Source organism: Psammomys obesus, unplaced genomic scaffold (assembly GCF_907164565.1).
Source record: "Psammomys obesus unplaced genomic scaffold, mPsaObe1.curated_primary_1811, whole genome shotgun sequence".
NCBI classification, from domain to species: Eukaryota; Metazoa; Chordata; class Mammalia; order Rodentia; family Muridae; genus Psammomys; species Psammomys obesus.
The window spans coordinates 874,433-894,868 of NW_026585580.1; the positions used below are offsets into that span (position 1 = coordinate 874,433).

Sequence of the window (20,436 nt, forward strand, 5' to 3'; positions counted from 1 at the left end):
ACACAGATGATGGGTGTTAGATTAAAACACAATATTGAAGGGATTTCATCTGGCACCATACACATTGGAACACATCATTCCCAGTCATGGAAGGCGGCCTGTGCACAGGCAGAGGTGTTCCTGGCATTCCACAGAACGCCAGGAAGCCACACCTCCACTTCCCATATGGTTGACAAAATACCATTATTGGAAGCTTCTTGTGGAGCGGGACATGCAATACTGTGATGCCTAAAAGCTAGGGAGGTCATTAGTGTGTGGATTTGAAAAAGGAAGATTTTGTTCTCTTTGTGCATTCATGCACTAGTCTCCAGCTACACCTGACCGATACTCATTTCGTGCATCTCTCTAATTTGCCCCTCCGCCCAGAATGTGTGACAATTCCCACTTCAGTCCTTTCTGTTGCCTCCCAGGTATGTATTTATGGGCAACGTATTGCCGGCAGGGTAGATCTCTTTCTCTCTCTCTCTTTCATTTGTTAATTCCATGAAATGACAGTATCCTGTCTCTAATTTGGATTTGACACTATGCTTGGTTATGTCTGACACTTCCATCCTAGTTATCCATCCATCCATCCATCCATCCATCCATCCATCCATCCATCATCTCATAGGATCTGTTAGCATCTCCTCATTATTAAGTCCCCCCAATCAGGCCTGTATTACCTCACTAAACCTCACTTGGATCTTTGTAATATAGGAACTCGACATCAGAGCCATCATTAATGGCCTCCCCTACCTACATATACACATAGCTAAAGTCCCTCTGACTATACTTGATATTGTCCATGATCTCTTCAATCACAATCTTCTTATTTCCTCCTTGCCACTATTGTCTTACAGAAACCTTCCTTCACACAGACTTCAGACAACTGTTTTCAAACATCTGCTTACTTTGTTACATACTCGCTTTTATTTAAGGAGTTTCCCTTTGGCTTTTCCTCTGCTTACTGAAGCTGTACTTACACCTACTAATCTCACTGTTAATTCAGCTGCTACTTCCTGTCTACATGTACTTTCTTTTTTGAACACTTATGGCAATTACAGAATTGATAAATCTACACCACAGAGTCTGTGCAAGGTGACAGAAGAAACAGGGAGTTGATAATAGCCTCTTAATATGTATCCCTTGATGTTGAAATACAACCTGATTTGTCTGTTTGGTATTTCTTGCACGAATGTGTTTTCAGGTCTAATCATTTATAATTGAATAGCCAATGGAGAGGCTTTTCTCTAAGCCTCTTAGTTCTATGTAGTTCTTTATCTATGGGTGGGGCCCTCTGAGGTTTGCTCCTTCCATGTTAGCGTGTCTAATAGTGTTGTAGTTCTTCATATCTTGTGTAGGCAGCCATATTGCTGAGGTACCATGGGAGAAGATTCCCTGTAGTTTCTAGGAGACAAGTAAGCCTCAGGAACAGACAAACATCTTAATTACACAGATCTCAGAACATAACCCTGAGGTTAAGTAATGTATAGCTTGTAGATCTATATATTACATGTATATATGCACATATATGCAAGTATATGTCCATATGATATATATCATACATACATACATACATAGTGTGTATATTATACATATATAGAATTATTCATGCTGCTATATTACTCTGTGTATATAGAATTGTATGTGTTGCATAAATACATTCATTTTTATGGATTGAATGAAAAGCCAGAGCAGTCTTAGAAAAATAATGCTAATAGGAACACTAAGGAAATAGTATTAAACATAAACATGCTTTCATTTAAGCAGATAGGCATACATGAACACTGAAATAAATGCTACTCTTCAGAGAGCAGTATAGCTTATTACATTCTATTCATCTTTTTTTTTTTTTTTTTTTTTTTTTACAGTTTTCTTAGGGCTTCTGCTGTGAAGAGACTGATAAAGAAGAGGCACTGGCTTTCACTATTTCTAATCTACAAAAATGACTGTTGTTTCTAAATTTAGCTCATTATAATTATCTGGTTTTTCCCAAGGCACTAGCAAGGCTAATAAGGGGGTCTGATGACTAATCTCACAGGAAGAGTAACTGATGACTAAAGTATTCCTAATGTTACATATGTGTGCATGTGTCTTTAACAGACAGGGCAAATTAAGCTGGTATCTGTTCCCTGCTTGCAGTTTTACTCTATTCTCTAAGTTGGTGTATACAAATTCTCCAGGGTTGAAGCATTTGTCACGATCTGTGAGCAAAAGCAAGGAAAGTAAAGGGCCTCAGATTAAGAGTGGTCTATCAGTTGTGGGAGCACAAACCCACTGTCCTAACACCTAAAGTCAGCCTCAAGAAGCTAGACAACTGAATTGATCTTCTAGACTCCAAATAACTCTAGCTTGCTGATTTGCCTGGCCCAGGCTTTCACTGGAAAACCATAAGCAAAGCTTGAAGCCACCTATTTACCTAGTATAAAATGACTGTTTTCATTTCTTCAATATTTGTTTCTTAAAAACACAGTGTCTTTTACGCATTAGACTGAGTAGACAAACATGATTGGCCCTAACAGCTGTTCCAGGTTTAGTGAAAATGGACACTGTCCCCTGAGTGCCAGGCAGTCAAGTAACCCACTCTCAAGTATAACTAATTGAAGACACTCCAGGGCACATATGTGGCAAGGTGGTAATAGCTATGGCCCAAGGTCAAACTTGTACTCTGAGTCAAGCTGTCAGTGTTTTGCATACAGGAGTCATCACCCTCACCCACCAAAGGGAGAGTACTGTCCAGAGGCAAGCAACTGACTCACCTTGCATTTGTAGTGTGAATTCTGAGCTTCAGTCTTGCATTTCTTCCTGCTTTTGCCTGGGTCACCATTGTAGCTGCTGGGGAAACATGCACTAACAGATGGCAATCCTTACTCCCCAAATCTCACACTCTACAGAGCCAGGTGACAGCTACAAGAAATACATAGTATAATCTGAAAGTAGTAAGTATATGCGGGAATTAAAAACAAAAAAAGTCAACAAATGAGCGCTGAGAATGATAAAGATGGTGGGTAAGATTCATTATTTTTGCAGATTAGATTCTGAAAACTGGGAAGTAGACTGAAAGGATGAGGCATTTGAAGGAGGAACATTTGAAGTAAGAGGTGGAATTATTTACTGAATAGCAGAGGGAACACATTGAGGAGTCTGTCATATCTAGAGTACACCAGGCAAATACGCATTGTTGCTTTTTGTTTTTTTCCCTGGCTTTTGCCTATGGCCAAGTTCAGCTGGGACCTACCAGCTTGGAGGGAACAGACAACAGTACCTAAGGTCCTCAATGATGCTGAGGCTCAAAGCATTTTCCTGTTGTGTTGAAAGAGGAAGATTACTGTCTCTCCTGACTACTTAGATGCATTGAGAAGATCAAGGGGAAAATGGCTATGAAGGTGCTTTGAAAACCATGAAAGCTCTTCAACACTGGCAAGGCATTATTACTGCAGAACTATGGTATAGAGAACCGAGAGGCTTTTTCCTGTTTCCAAAGACTGTCAAGTAGATTATAAAGATGAGAAAATGAGGGAGGAAAAAGGATGGAGTCTACAATCACACATGATATTGATCAAGCTATTAGCTAAGAACAACTAGGTAAACTGACACCTTTTGTTCCCTGCCTTGACATCATTGCAGTTGCGTGAATGGCTTTGTTCTCTGAGAGTATTTTGCTCTATAGCATGAGATGACAATGCACTTGATCAATTACTGATATAAGATGAAAGTATTGATTTTACTCAAATAAATAAATGTGTAAATTTAAAAGTACGTTAATTTCTCTAGACTGGCAAATTACTTGAAAAAATATCAGAAACTGCCAAGCTAAAAAAGAGAAGTGCTGATGGGAGAAGTAATTTTTAGTAGGTTTAAATTTTGTTTTATTTTGGCAAGCATGTTCAGAGGCTGAGAAGACAAGTGTATTACAAGATTTTAGTTTTGGCCTTTTGTTATTGACTTGTAGTTGAAAACATTTCATAAGAATAAATATTAAACATTAAGTCTACTTAAGAGGTAAATTAATAATGAGTTTCACTATACTAACTAGCAAGTCTCAAACTTACAGACTCAAATGAGCCTGTTGGGGCTACAGGTGTGTGCCAACAAACTGAGGGTTCAGGTATAAGAAGTAAGACTGAAAATCTTATAATTTAGTTATAGCTTTTATAAAAACATAAAATCTTATTTCACAGATTCAACCTCTGAGTTTCCTGTAGATCAAATTCAAACACTCCCTCTTGCTCACTTTGACCCAAAATAGAAGGTGGGAGCTTGAAATTAATTTTTTTATTTAAAATCTTCAATTATTAGTGACTATTTTTAAAAAGGAGAACTGATTTTCTAAAAACACTATGGAAACCAGGTATAGTTTTCATCTCAGTAGAATTCAGTGATCCTGGATAAAACAAGAATTTTGAAAGATAACAATAAAATGACAACTATTAATAAAAATATTTTGGAGATATTAAAACAGAATTAACACATATACACTGAAATGCTTTCATCTTTGATTATTATGTTCTGTGGTACTGTATTGGTGCACTGGATAAAAAACGCCAAAATGATTGATTTGAAGCTTGCCAAACTTCACTGTGTGAAATGCGTGCTCACGTGCCGCTCTCATGATCCACCCACTCGTGTTGGTCTATGCAGTCAATAAAGCACTGTTCTCATTCGGGTGTTCACTATTTCTAGGTCCCTGAGCCGGCATGTAGTTCAGAGTATAAAGTATAAAGTGTACCCTCAAGTGTGTCACAGAAGCCAGACTTAGAGAAGTGTGGCCCATCTGGTAGAAACGATCTGGGACGAGGGCTGCAGTAAGCCCAGCACCTGCCAACATGTGGGGTTCCCTCTGGCCAGCTGGTGCTGGCTCCTAGGTTATACTGCCAAGTGTTTATGTCCACCAATGCCAAAAAAAAAAAAAAAAAAGAAAGAAAGAAAAGAAAAAAGAATAAGCATGGTAAGAAGGGAAAATATCACTGGGTGGAAATTTTTAGAATTGTGAAAATTCTATATGTAAGAAATCTGGACTTTTTTTTTTTTACAGGGTTATGGCTCCATTTTTATTGTTATCATATGGGGACACCACAGCTTATTTAACCATTCACTTTCTAATTGAGGTTACATGCAAGTTTAGATAATCAAAAGCACACCTTCTATGATCATGCATGCGAGAGTTTTTGTATAAATGACTTACCTTTTTAAAGGTACATATTGAATTAATTCTGGAAAATTTAGGTTTTGTTTATTTTAAATATATATTAAATAGACAACAGTCAGCAACAGCAATTTGATACATAATCCACATAATGTATTAAGAAGATTGGATACATATCTTCCACAAAGTTTTTAAATAGAACACTCGCACTATCCATTTAGTATACACTTCATGTGAGATTAAAATGATGTTTCTGCTCAGGTGTTATGTAGCACACAAGTTACTAAAGCATGCAAAGGGCTGAGACAGGACGAGCCTGAGTTCAGCTGAGAAACAACAACCTCAAGTTCAAGGCAGGCCTGGGTCACAGAGCCTTATAACAACAAGAATACAAGGTATATTTTTCTTCCTTTCATTTTAATATGAACATACCTACTATCAATTTAGTACATGGAAATATATTCATGCTAAGGCTAATAATTATACATTGTGACAGTTATATAGGTACCCACATATATGTCCTCATAACTGGAGCCTGTGTGGATATGTTGTTTTACATGGCAATGACCTTCAGAGACATGGTTAAGTCGGGAATTGTGGAATAGTGATATGATTCTAACTACTCATGGTAGATCCTATGTAATCATTGTGGTCTTTGTAAAAAACAAGTGAGGGTGGTTAGTCAGAGCCAGAGAAGATTTAATAGGCAGCAGAAAGGTCACGATTGGTGAGTTATGAGCCAAAAAATGCAAGTACCTGGGGAATCAGAATGGAGGAAAAGAGATGAATTACCCCCAAGAGCTCTCAGAGGAATGAAACTTTGCCTAGACCTCAGTTTTATCTTCATGTGACCTGCTTTGAACTTCTGACCACCAGAGCAATTCAGTAATGAACTCACATTGCTCTAAACATTTAAATTTGAGGTAATTTGTTTCAGGAACAAATACATACTAATACATGTTAGTATCCTATGTGGTGATTTACTGTCCCGGGCTTTGCAAGTACTAGATGCTCAGTAATAACAGAAAGATGACCAAATTTATTCACAAGAACAAAACTGAGTCAACTACCTGTCAGCTCTCAGATGTACCAATAAAAAAGGCTTGATTCAGAGAAGCATCATGGGAACAACATTCCTGCTGTCATACTCAGTGGTTTTAACCTGATGGCCAAGGTGAAGACCACCCGTGTGAACATGTATGGCAGGCACACAAGAAAAGGTAGCTTGCAAAGATTGCCATGGATAGCTATCTCTCTCTCTCTCTCTCTATCTATCTATCCATCCATCTATCTATTATCTATCTATCTTTCTATCTCTCTATCATCATCATCTATCTATGTATCATCTATATATATGTGTGTGTATAAATATATATAATCATTCAATGAATTTTTATCAGAAAATAAATCATAACTGTTAATTACAAAAACTATTTGTTTGCAGCAAAGAGCTTGAAGAAATGAAATCATCCAAATGACCATACATACAAGGATTTGATCAGGGCGATGATAACAATTCACAGGTTTAAAATTGAATAAGTGTGATAGATTGGGAGGCCTGGGTGTTGTATCCAGGGTCAATTATTTCGGAGATTTGAGAGTCACTAGCCATGGCTATCTCCAAGACAGATTCTGAAAGTTTCTTTCAGAGAAACAAAGAGGGTGGTATTTGACATGAAATGAACCCAGGGAAGAAGACAGACTAGGATAGTAACTATCCTTCCAAAAGCAGCAAATATGGGCTCCATTCAAGGACTATGAAAGATGTGAACACAGAGACTAGGGTCCTGTGTTCAGGCTTATTAAGCAATAAGGAATATAGCAAGGGTGCAGAAGAGAAAGAAAAAAAAAACTCAATGAAAAGCTCTCTCTGTATGTGTGAGGAGTGTGATTAGACAGTGAAGAACCTCACTAGTACGAAGATACTAGGGACTGAGATCCCGAGAAACAGAAAAGAAGCAAAATAGTAAATAGTAAGAAATTGGTTTTGTTGTTGTTTGTGACATACTCATGCTATAGAAACCATGACTACATGGTCTGGGACTCATGACTCCCCTGCATCTGAAGAGCTGAAACTACAGGCTTGTGCTACGATGACAGGCTTTTAGAAATTGCTTTAAAAGCAATTGTAAAGGAGGTGTGGATTTAAAGACATGTGAAAATTTGTTGGATGTGGAGAAAACTGTAATAATTTCGCAAATATCCTTTGAAACCTTCCGAGCGTCCACATTGCAATAAACACTGTTCAAAAGGAGAGATAAACGATGGTGACATTTCAGTCAAGATAGAATATTTAGATCACAATGTCTTCCACAGCAACAGAACATAATATGTGAAACTCAATGAAAGACAATTTGGGAGGCAGACAAGTAAATTTGTCTCTCATGTATATGCATGCTGCAGTTGAGCAAAGGAAAGTGGAGAGTACTGACTCTAAGTGTTGAAAGAAGAGTGAAGGGAATTAGAACCCAAGGTGTCTTTCTACAGACCTTCAGAATGGCTTCAGTAGAGAGTTTTCAGGGCATAGAATTTGGAACCGGGAGAAAGCAGCTTTGCTGACCACATTTCCAGTTGCTTAGGGAACCGCTAATACTGGATTAAAATAGCGAAGATTAATACCCTTTATAAACTACTGCTACCGTAACCTTTGTCTTCTATTCTATTCTCAGTCTTTCCGTCTCAAGCTCCTCATATCTTTGCTCTTCCACCAACCTCTGAGCCACAAGGCTTTGAAGGTTCCAGACACTTTTCTATCTCTGCCCTTTCGTTCCCATAAAAATCTGTGGCCACTGTCTGTATATCAGCTTTTCCTTTTCCACAGGTCCAGCCAAAAGTCCAGCGTGAAGAATTAAAAATGACTCATGAAACAAGTCAGTAAGCACAGGGTGAACATACAAAACACAATTTGGAAAACAACAATTCCAATAATGTTTCCATAAAACCTCAAATTCATAAATGCTGCATCTAATATAGCCTGGAGCCTCAATTGGTAAGTAAAATGGGTTCTCTCCAGAGGCAGGGGCGGGGGGGGGGGGTAAATACATTCTGCTGATATCTCAGGGGCTGCCTGTCTTTTGCTGTGAGTCTATCTTGATTTGATATCAGAAACAGAAAGAAAAATTTAGCCTGCTATTTTCCCTAGGTTTCTGTCCCAGGACTCCTGCTTCCCTGTTTTAATATATTTTATTCTTTAGATTTTAGAAAAATAAAATATTTAAATACATGCCTTATTAAAGAATATGCTAACTTTATGTATGAAAACTCAACCTATTTTAAGTATATAAACTTAATCTACTTATAAAAATACTCAGAGAAGGACCTAGTTGGAATATGTAAAAGTGACAAGGTTTCTTAAACTACTTGCTTATGTTCCAGTTGCCCTGCCTCTCAGCATGTCAAGGTAACTCTCTCACTTAGGTTCTGTGTTCTTATCCCAGCTCAACTCTCATAGACTAAATGCTTTTCTTGGTGATGTAACCACCTTTCCCCTCTATTTCACCAAACACACAGCTGAATATAATAGCATCTGGATACCCGAGTGGGAAAAATATTTTCTGCCCAGTCAATCTAGACTTCTATGACCCATCATAACAAGAGCTGGCAGGTGTTCCAAAATAAAAATCTATGTCGAGGGATGGTGACCATATCAGAAAGTGAAAGCCCGTGTCCCCAACATGCATTGACTGCCACACAGTGCTCCAAGACCTCAGGTGTAGAGCAGGAACATTGGGGTAAAAAGGGAACTAGAGGAAAGCCTTGACAACAGGGTCTGTAGGAGAACTGGCAGAGGAAGAAAAGGAAGATATGAGATCAGAGAGGGTAGAGAGAGGGCTTATGGATAGACAACAAGTATGAAACCGTGCTCACAAGCTCATAAACAAAGAGAATACCAGAGGTGGTTAGTATTTTTATGATGTAGCTTTGTGAGGTTGGCTTGTCTTTACAAAGACAAATTACCTTATATCTCTGTTACGATTGACTTGGTAATATCAGAGAATGGACCAAATAAAATTTCCTCCTAAGAAAGAACCCCACACTCTCACAGTGCATTCAACAAGGAGTGAGAAGGAAATCTCTCCAACTACCTCCCTAACACAGTAACAACAGGAATCCGGGACAAGCATCTCACTAGCCTGAGAAGTACAAAAAGATATTTCTGTTATTGTCCAGGATCTTCTAGGATATATTTAATCACCAATATCAGTTAAACTTTCTGTGTTTTCATGTGCAAGAAAGGATATATATATATATATGCTATATATATATATATATATATATATTACAGAATGTTACAATTATATTATTGTGAAGAAAAGGTGTCTTCCCACTTATTTCCATCAAACTGAAAAATGAAACAGGTAAGTCTTAAGCAGAGAGAAATGGTAGGTGCTTCTACAATGGGCAAGCAGGAAGTATAAGTTACCTTCAGAGGAGCTGAAGAGCCACTGGGCAAAAGACAAGAAGACAAAAGATGACAGGTAAGAAGTTACCCTGGGGAGTGAAGTAAGCCAAGGGCAAAGGAGGGTTTATCCTTCCCTGTTAGCCAGAGCCTGAGCCCCAAGCTAGGTAGAAGGAGGCAGGGACACTCTCTCTTGGAAGCATTGGCCTCTACCCTCAGGTCCTAACAGCTATATCAAGTATTCAGTCTCTGGGTTCTTTCCTTAGGTCACATCTGGATGGCAGGGTCATCTTTACTTTGAAACACTGTTGGTATAAATTCTAAAAAGTTTTTTGTTGCTGTTGTTGTTTTAGTAGCAATTTTGTTAAAAAAAAAAAAAGTAAAAAGAAAGAAGTATTTTTTAGGTTACAATAAAATGTATGTGAATCGTGCAAAACGACCATAATTTCACTTTAAATGTTGATATTTTATATACATTATGCTGATTGTAAGCAGATGTATTACTGGATGGATATTAGCTTCCAGCAACTATCCTACACTTTACTTAGTCTGGAGCTTTGTAACTTACGAAATATTGAGTATCAGAAGTAGTAAGAAATTCCCTTGATAAAGAATATTTGCATAGACACCAGCTCTTTTTAGAACATGCTTCAACTCTAAATCACACCCACAGCTCCAATAGAAGAAATGCTACAGAAAACTACAAATATCAACCTACTATCTAAACAACTATTATGCATTAATTATCTAATTATTAAATATATAAAGTACTTAAAATATAAAAGAAAGAAAATATTTTAAAATAAAATTTCAGTGAAATACGTGTTTTCAGAGACAGGGTCTTACAGTAGATCTGACCTGGAAACTATGATATTTCTTACCTAAGCCACTCCACTATGCCTTGGAAATTTTGATTATCCAAATAAAACAAACCTTTATTAAATAATTACTAAGTAGTCCTGTTATAAATAAAAATCCCTGAAGGTATCTGTGTTTTCTAGATTTTTTTATATGTAAAATAATTGCTCACTAATAGGACTTAGAGTTATCCAAGTGCAATATATGTGTTTCCATAAAATATCAAATGTGAAATATGCATTTTGAGCAATGCTAGGTCTTAGTTCATTGCTAATGGAAACATTTAAATAACTGTGAAATTAAGTGATTTTCTCATAAGATCGGTGGTTTCATCAGTCACAAGAGCAAAACTACAAAAGAAGTATATAACATTAAGAGAATATCCCTTCCCAAAAGTTTCTACATGTAACATGCTCCTTTTGTGTGACAAACAAATGCAGTCTTTTAAAAGTGTGAAAGTGTCCTAAAAGCTTCTATAACAATTTAGTCTATGTTAATAAAAGTAGTTAAAATGTTAATAAGATTAACTGAATGAGAACATGTATTATTTTACAGAACATAAGTTAATTTTTAAATGCATGATGAAATTGACATATCATTTTATAATGAAAATTTCTGTTTATCAGTCAACATTTTCTCACATTTAATACAAGCTTAAATAAGTTTGCTTATTCAAAAATATTTTGAATTCTTGACTCTAAAATGACTGGACATAAGGTTCATTCAAACTGAGCTTAGAGTTTTCTTTATTAAATGAATATAAAAGTATGAAGTCTATCAAAAGTTAGGAGATATACATTCTATATCACAGGGACATACTTGCTCCATTTCTCTGATATTACCAAGACAATGATAACAGAGATGTAATTTATCCTCAAAACATTTTTTGAGCTTTTTGGAGACCATGCTAATGGCTACAACAATCTGGAACAATACAATTACATCCTTGATGCCGTGTTTCCCCATTTGCCTTGAGAGCTCCCACTTCCACTCTTATTTTTCACTCTATTCCCTTGGGATGCACTGGAACTTTCTTGCCACCCACAGGCCTGTTGAAGTGTCCCAGTTCTTACAATAAAGCTGCCTAAAATTCACTGTTTCCTTAAACTCCAAAGTGAACTTATTCACTCCCAAGGGAATTTTACAATTAAGATAATTCTTTCTTATTCTTGCTACCAAACATGATGGTGAAAATGTCTCCTGGCCATTGGCTCTATTTCTTCACTCCATGTAATCTATTAGGGGCATGACTTTGATTCTTAGCCCTGTTCTGGTCTCTGCAAAGGTCACACATTTCATTTCAGTCTCCAAATTTGACATCTCTTTTCAGGTCCTGCATGTATTTTGTGACAGTGAAGGTCTTGTATAGTCTTTCCTTTTTAACAGTTTCTTCACCCATGCCACACTTCAAGGCATTCTTGTTTTCTAAGTGAGATGTTCAAAGAAATGACTTTAATCCTCCGTGGTCAGACTTTCTCTCGCAGTAACTCCAAAGCTTCAGTCATCTCTTGTATGTGAATGTTCTCTCCACTAAAAGGCTCACATGCATTCCGCTGTTGAATGTCCTGCCAGCACTTTCAACTTAATATGTCCCTAGTTAAACTCCACATCTTCCTGTGAATCCAACTCTTCTTTCTTGGCCACCTGGGTGTGCTAATGGCACCCGAATGACTCATATCAATTCTGTCTCTTGCACTGGATTTCTAATTTCTCAGCTCATTGCCAAACGGTTCAACACTCACATTAATCGCATTCATCGCTTAAATTTGCTGATCCATTTTAATTATTTTGTCCTCATGAAGCTTGACTCAAATAGCTGATCTGCTTTTCAATGTCTTCCCACCACTGCTCTTTTATCAAACTAAACTGCACACCATGCTTCCCACACTTCTTGAATACTTCAACCTCACAGCCTTTGCATGAGTGTTTTTTGCCCACAAAGACATAGAGGACTGAGCCTCAGTGTTTGCCCTTCTATGTGTTTTCCCTTCTTTGCTGCCTCATTGAATTGTACATCTCTCTTATGGTGTTAATAAAAATGCGCTTTTAACCTTTATAATTTTTGAACATTTTGATCTGTTCCAGGGAGGAAAACAAACAAAAAAAACAAACATTCTATGTGCTGTTGGACTCTTGGATTATTGAATCCTGCATGCATGTCATTTGTCAGCTGATAGACTGGAGGATCCTTGAGAATAAAAACTATGTCAAAGGCTGATGAGAAGATGGCTTAGCAGACAAATGTGCTGGGCATGACATCCTAACCGTCTGAGTTTGAATTCTGGATTCCAAATAAAAGAGCCAGATGCAGCAGCAATTCTTAGCATAAGATATGAGGTAGAGAAAGGGGAATCATCTGAATCTTGGGGACAACAAGATGGAGTATGCATCCCATTGGAAATAAGAGAGACTCTGCCTCAAAACAAAGTGGAAGAAGAGAACAGAGCTACAAAAGTTGTCCTCTGACCTCCACAAGCCGCTTTGGCCTGTCTGTGAATTCATAAATACAGACAGACAGACTAATACTAAACAATAATAATAACAATAATTTTAAAACATGTCCAATTCATTTTTTAATTAGAACTCCAAGCATTGCTTGAGTTTTAAAATCGATGACACAAAATTAAATCCTACACTTCTAGCCAATGGTCTTCTTCTCCCCCTTTCCTCATTTACTTCCCTGAAAGATATTGATTTGTTTCCTGAATTCATTTGAAAAGATCCTGTGTGCAATTTGATGTGAAATTATGAACAGTACACTTAATTGGATCCTACTTAAAACTCCAATTAAGGGTTCTATTCTGTCAGGTTTTCTTCCATCTAAAACTTAAAAGTAAAATCATTCTTCTTGAAAAGAAGACACATAGAAACAACTGAGAAAATGTTCCTCTCCTGATGTACACTGCTGAAGTTCCTATCCACTTTGACAATTCATGAGGTGACAACGATGACAGAGATGATACCCAGATGTTGATGGGTGCCACACAAGCGAACCACTAGGTTTTGAAATAAAAACTGACCGAAGAAGAATTAACAAGGTAGCAAAGATGGAAGCAGATACTGGTGGTGGGTTCAAGGAAGAAAGTTATACAAAAAATAGAATTTAATGGCATAGACCTGTTTTCAACAGTGAAGGTGATGCAAAAAATGCAGCAATTTTCTATATCAGGAACTGCTCCTTACCGGAAATGGGCTAGAGTGCTTTTTACAGTCAGGCGATCTTCAGAGGTACTTGTGAAGTGGATAATAATGTGTAACCCTCATTTGACAGATGAAGAAATCAGAGCAGAGAGCTTTGAGTGAGCTCCCTAAGGTGAGTGACTTAATTAGCAGGTAACACGGTAAACACCTGCAAGTTGGGGACTGAACCTCACACTTTGCTGAAGAGAAGCAGTGAATTGTACCTGATGCAGCTCTGTCTCCGAAGGAACATGTTCCTCACAGGTGTCCTCTTCCTGTGGTGAACAGGACTACCAGCTCCATGGGTGATGACTATGTGCTTCACACCTGGAAACTTGGACCTTTTTAGCCTGTGCAGCTGCTCTGTAATTACAGACCACTATCTGTCTTGTGGCCCCTGTGCTTCATTTCTTTGTATTGTTTTGATGCTCCTCAGCATCCCTGAGTTGGCCTCTGTGCTTGCTGGCCATGACCTTCTGACAGAACTAGGGCTTCTCACTTTCCTCCTCTGACTCTGACTAACTTCTTCGTTCTCTGGGTAACATAGGTGCAGACCAGAGCACAATCCAGTGAACAAATCCCAAACAACCCTCACCAGACCAGTGATTATTCTAAAATGCTTGTATCCAAGAACTACAAGATTAATTTTAGTGAAGACCTTCATTTTAAAAGGTGGTGCATGAGATAGGCATCAGCTGAGATAAAGCAGTGTGTACTCATGGTGGGTAGCTGAGAAATAAATTTAGTTGGAAAAATGGAGCTATTTTTCTATTCCTCTACTCTGGTAGCATCCTGGAAGCATCCTCTGACAAAAGGAAATTTCAAAATAAAGTATATTTTGCTTAAGATACATACTTCTCAGGATGTTCACTGTAGCTATAAGTACCAAGTAAAAGCACAGAGAGTGAACTGAAAAACAATATGGCTGAAACACTCCAGATCCTTATAAGTGAATACAGTGCATCTCCTGGGAAGAGGTAAAAATGCAAATACAAATAAAAGTGATCATTCACCAGGAAAGCACTCACTCTGGGAATTCTCTCAAAACAGTATGTGGTTAATTGTAACCTAACATCAAACAGATTCTCAATAGATTATAAATCACCGGCGTCAATTTGAATTTATTACATTTAAATAAAAAATGATTCCCATTTCAAAGCTTCCTCTTGGTCCTGGTAATTCTCATAGCAGTGGATACTAGTTTAACCTCAGCTTCCTGCTTACTATGTCAGTGTTCTCAGTTGCTCTGTAAGCCCTTGTCTGCCTTACACTTTGGAAATAAGCTTGGCTGATTTAATGTACTACGTCCTTTGGTTTCTAAGTAGACCAAGCCTTTGATGTCGGTTCTATTAAAATGAGTCTCCAGTTAATAAGTCCCTCTTTTTCCATACCTGAGTGGTGAAGGTCTTCAGACAAAAGAAATTGTGTCCTCCTTCTCAACCATATTTTATAAAGGCCAAAGCAAGCAACCTATGTCCATGGCTTTGTCTCATAGTCCAAGGGAATACATACTAGTTTGCAAGTAAATAAATTTTAACACTAAATCCTTTTTTATTTGTACAGTTAAATTTATTTATATATTTATTTATTACAACTTATTCACTTTGTATCCCCACTGCAGAGCCCTCCCTGTCTCCTTCCAGTCTCACCCCCTCTCTCTTCTTCCCCTATGCCTTTTCCTAGTCCCCTAATAGGGGAGGACCTCCTCCCCTTCTATCTGACCCTAGCTCATCAGGTCTCATCAAGGCTGGCAGCATCATCTTCCTCTGTGGCCTGGCAGGGCTATACTCCTTAGAGGGGGAGGTAATCTGAGAGTCAGCCACTGAATTCATGTCATAGACAGCCCCTGTATGCTTTACTAGGGAACCCACTTGGAAACTGAGCAACCAATGGGCTTCCTTTGAACAGGGAGGGAGTCTAGTTCCTCTCCTTGCATGGTCCTTAGTTAGAGTATTGGTATCTGGGCCCCTGGGCCCAGGTATTTTGGCTCTGTTGTTCTCTTTGTGGAGCTCCTGTTCCCTCCAGGTCATTCTATCTCCCTCTTCTTCCATTAGGATTCCAGCACTCTGCCCAAAGTTTGGCTATGAATGACTCTATCCACCAGGGTATCGAAGGAGATACTGAGACTCACAGCCAAACACTAAATCCTTTTTGGTATGATATATATTATTTTCCCTGTAGGCTCGCTGCTCAAAACAAGTACCTATAATAGTCAAGATTCTAGTACCTACAATGAGTGCAGTAATGGCCTAGGCATTACTGATGTTTTAGAATGAGTGATGCATGGAGGTTGGTATGCACAAGTTCTAAATCTAATGTTGTAGAGAGAATCATCCTTAAAGGGTTCTTATATATGCTGACCTCACCATTGAGAAATGCAGTGAGATATGGAAGATGAAATCTTACAAGAGTGTCTTTTCAGAAATGCACCTGCAGAATCTAGAACCATTTTCAATAGAAAAGTCATGCTTGCCTACATCATTTAGAAACCATTTATCCACAACCAGGAGAAAATAAACTATGGTGCACTCCAATGAGATGATGCGAAGAGCTTGAGCAGCAGATAACATCAAAGGAACCTTCATGACAATTCTCTAGAATTCAGATTTTACTTGACACCCTCTGATTCAGAAAACACAGAAAAAAAAATGCTCTCCTAAGAGAGGGGGACCAACATAAAATCTTCCTTAATGATCCTCTCCATCTGATGTATCCTTTTCAGGACTGACCATTAGCTGAGTTTTCCAAGTTTATGAAATAATGGATGCTGAACGTGACCTCAGGAAGCTCATTTGGCACCCAGACTAACTCCCAGAGCCCCAGCTTCCCTGGCATTTTAGAGCCCTCTGAAAGTGTCTTTGCTTGGGTAATGTCACAAGCAGTGCTATTATGCATGGGATGTGAAGAAAAAGACACGATCTTATTTTTGTATCAACAGATCCTTTTCAGTGATAACGCAGAACAGCCAAGAGAAGAAGACACAGTATTCTCAGTGTCTTTGCCTTACCCAAGGCAAAACGGTAGCATGCTGCTTTAGAAAAAAATGATAGATTAAAAAGATATCAACTTTTCTTAGTTAAAGTTATGGAAAATAGTTTGGACTCTATACGTCAGAATGAAAAGCATGTTTATGCTCCTGACAGCTTTTCTGTTCTCTCTTCATTCTTAACCTCAAACTTATGAGTAAGCACGTTCAAAGAAGCAGTTTATTTTTATAGCCATGCTTACAGAGAGCCAAAATGGCACCCAAAAGACTAAACCATCTAATTGCTTGCAATCATAACTCATAATGATGACTACATAGCCATAGTGGCATGGGAGTGTTTAAAGAAAAAAAAAAAAAAAAGAAAACCAAGAGTTTCCTTTTTCATATTTACACACAGTAGAAGAAAGAAGATTGTCTATGGAGCTGGTGTTTTGATATTCTCACACTACACTACGAAAGGAAACAGGCATTATTGTTTGTCAGATACTAAAATTCCAGGTTCTCTAAACCCTAAAGGAAAACAATCCTGGCTGTCACAACAGAACACAGTAGAACATGGACCGTAGAACATGCATTCTTTATTGTTAAAGATTTCTCTTCCATAATTATATGTATGCACAAGTGTCTGTGTGCAGGTTTGGCCATGTTAGTATCGGTGCCCAAGGAGACCAGAAGGTTATGATCCCCTGAAGCTGAAGTTACAGTCTGAGCAGCTGGACATGATGGCTCCTGGAAACTGAACTCAGGTTCCCTGTGAAAGAAGCATGTGCTGTTTAGTTCTGAGCCATCTAAGCAACTCCCATGCTGTCTACTCTGTATATGATAACACAGTGTCTTCTGTGCTTTAGTGACAGAGTCCATGTAATTTTGTTTCTCCCCACTTCCTCCTGAAAACGATTTTTTTTTCAGGAAGTTAAGAGTAAATGAATAGAAACATAAATGGTCTCCTAGAGTGAATGGCAAAATTTACCAAATGATTCAGGAAGCTCACTAAAATACTTCCCTGAAGAAGCATGAACGTACAGAGTAGCAGCCTACAGAATGGGAAAAGATTTTTATCAACTATACATCTGATAGAGGGATAATATGCAAAATACAGAAAGCAGTAAACAATTAGATATGGTGAAAACAAATACCCCAATTAAATAGTGGGATACAGATCTAAACAGATAATCTCCAAAAGACAAAAGTCAAATTGCCGAGAAACACTGAAGGAAATGTTAAATACACTTAGTCACGAGGGACATGAAAATTAAAACTACTTTGAGATTTTATCTTGTACTATCAGAATGATTATTATCAATAAAACAAGAAAGAGCTGGAAACAGCCCAGATGCCCCTCAACTGAAGAATGGATACAGAAATTGTGGTACATCTACACAATAGAATATTACTCAGCAATGAAAAATAAGGAAATCATGAAATTTACAGGTAAATGGTGGGACCTGGAAAGGATCATCCTGAGTGAGCTGTCCCAGAAGCAGAAAGACACACACGGTATATACTCACTCATATAGACATGTAATATAGGATAAACCTACTAAAATCTATACACCAAAAGAAACTAATCAAGAGAGAGGACCCTGACTAAAATGCTCAATCCCCATCCTGAAAGGCAAAGAAAAAGGACACCAGAAGAAGAAGAAAACAGGAAACAAGCTAGGAACCTGCCACAAAGGGCCTCTGAAAGGCTCTGCCCTGCAGGCTATCAAAGCAGATGCTGAGACTTATAGCCAACTGTTGGGCAGAGTGCATGGAATCTTTTGTAAGAAGTGGGAAATAGTAAGATCTGGAGAAGACAGGGACTCCACAAGGAGAGCAACAGAACCAAAAAATTTGAACGCAGGGGTCTTCCCAGAGACTCATACTCTAACCATGTACCAGGCATGGAGATAACCTAGAACACCTGCACAGATGTAGCACATGACAGTTCAGTGTTCAAGTGGGTTCCATAGTAATGGGAAGAGGGACTGCCTCTGACATAATCTGATTGGCCTGCTCTTTGATCACCTCCCCTTGAGGGAGCAGCCTTACCAGGCCACAGAAGATGACAATGCAGCTACTCCTGATGAGATCTGATAGACTAAGATCAAAGGAAGGAGAGGAGGACCTCCCCTATCAGTGGACTTGGGGAGAGGCATGCATGAAAAAGGGGGAGGGAGGGTGGGATTGGGAGGGGAGGTGGGAGGGGCTTATGGGGGATACAAAGTGAATAAAGTGTAATTAATAAAAAAATTTTAAAAATTGTATATTAAAAAAAAAAAAAACAAAAACAAGAGACAGGCCATGCTGGTGAAGATATGGAACAAGAGGAGCACTTAACCATTGCCATGGGAATGCAAACTTGTACAGCTACTATGGGAATCAGTGTGGTGGTTCCTCAGGAAGCTGGGAATAGATCTACCTCAAGAACCAACCATAGCATTCTTGGGCATGTACCCAAACCTTACTTCACCCTACTGCAGAGACCCTTGCTCAGCTATGTTCACTATGTCTTTATTCATGACAGCCAGCAGTTGGAAACAACCTAGGTGTCTCCCAACAGAAGAATGGATAAAGAAAATGTGGTACCGGAAACACCATGACCAATTGCAAGTTGGGGAGGAATGTGATTATTTGGCTTACATATCCATGTCTATAGTCTATCAGTTAAGGAAGTCAGGACAAGAAATCAAAGTGGAAAGAATTTTGGAGGTAGGAGCTGATTTAGAAGCCAGGGGAGAGTACTGCTTATGCATGTATTGTTCTGTATGGCTTGATCAACCTTTTTTTTTATTTTTATGGAACACATGACTATGAACAGAATGGTGGCCCATCTTCTCATCTCAAAAGATATGGATTAACGATCAGGAATAGAAATGGGTTTCCCTACTTAACCTTACAGGTGGGCCCAGAAATTTCGGCCTTAGTTAATTCCAGATGTAGAATAGTTGACAACCAAGAATAGCCACCAAAGGTACATTTGTACAATGGAATATTACTCAGCCATTAAAAATATGAAAGGATGACATTCACAGGTGAATGGATAGTAACAGAAGAAAACCATCCTTAGTGAGTTAACATAGACCCAGATAGACACATATGGTGTGTATTTGCTTATATTTGGATACTAGCTATTAACTCAATAATAGCCAGGCTAAACTCTGTATAAACACAAATATTCCATATAGAGTAAGGGAGTGGAGGATCAGATAGGATTCCATAAGAAATGGAAATAGAATAGATAGTTATAGATAGTGTGTATGTGTATATGTGTGTGTGTGTGTGTGTGTGTGTGTGTGTGTGTGTGTGTGGTGTGTGTGTATATGGAAGGGAGAAGCCTGGAATGGAAGGATCAAATGGAGAAGGATGGAAGAGAGAAAATGGGAAGAAACACAGGGAGAGACAGCTAAAATTAAGGGCCATTTGAGGGGATTATGGAAACCTACTACAGTAGAAATTTCCTAAAATATATGCATATATGAAAGTGATCTAAATAAAAATAACAAATAATTCAGCAAACAGAGCTACAACTGGGAATTCTTATCACCAAATGAAGCTTTCTGTACTGGAAATAGTTACATATAATTGAGTTGTTGGCCAAAGGGGTCCTTTAGGAGCACCCAAATAACCCAGATTGTTGACATGACTATAGGTTGCTGTCCATGAAGTAATGACAAGGCCTCATTGCTGAGGATAATATCCTCACAACCCATTGAACATGGAAAAGTTGAGCTGGTACCCACATAAGGCTTTCATGCCTACGTTCTACCATCTTTGATACAGGAAGGTACTCTACCTGCAGCTAAACAAGAAATGTAAACAAACACAACCACAAACCCCTTGACCTAAAGGATTCCCTGCCTGCAAAATATGCTAATGCAATCACGGTACAAAGTTTGCGGAAGT

The 20,436-nt window shown here is 38.3% G+C and overlaps 1 protein-coding gene and 1 long non-coding RNA gene across 2 annotated transcripts in view; both read right to left on the bottom strand.

Moving 5' to 3' along the window:
• Nucleotides 1-20,436, bottom strand: part of Kcnq5 (potassium voltage-gated channel subfamily Q member 5) — a 493,552-nt gene that overhangs the window by 294,439 nt on the left and 178,677 nt on the right. The window lies entirely within an intron of this gene.
• LOC129675829 (uncharacterized) overlaps nucleotides 2,838-20,436 on the bottom strand; it is an 84,843-nt gene continuing 67,244 nt past the window's right edge. The window contains exon 3 of the long non-coding RNA XR_008719998.1: nucleotides 2,838-2,886. This is a non-coding gene — a long non-coding RNA (uncharacterized LOC129675829). The remainder of the gene's footprint in view (nucleotides 2,887-20,436) is intronic.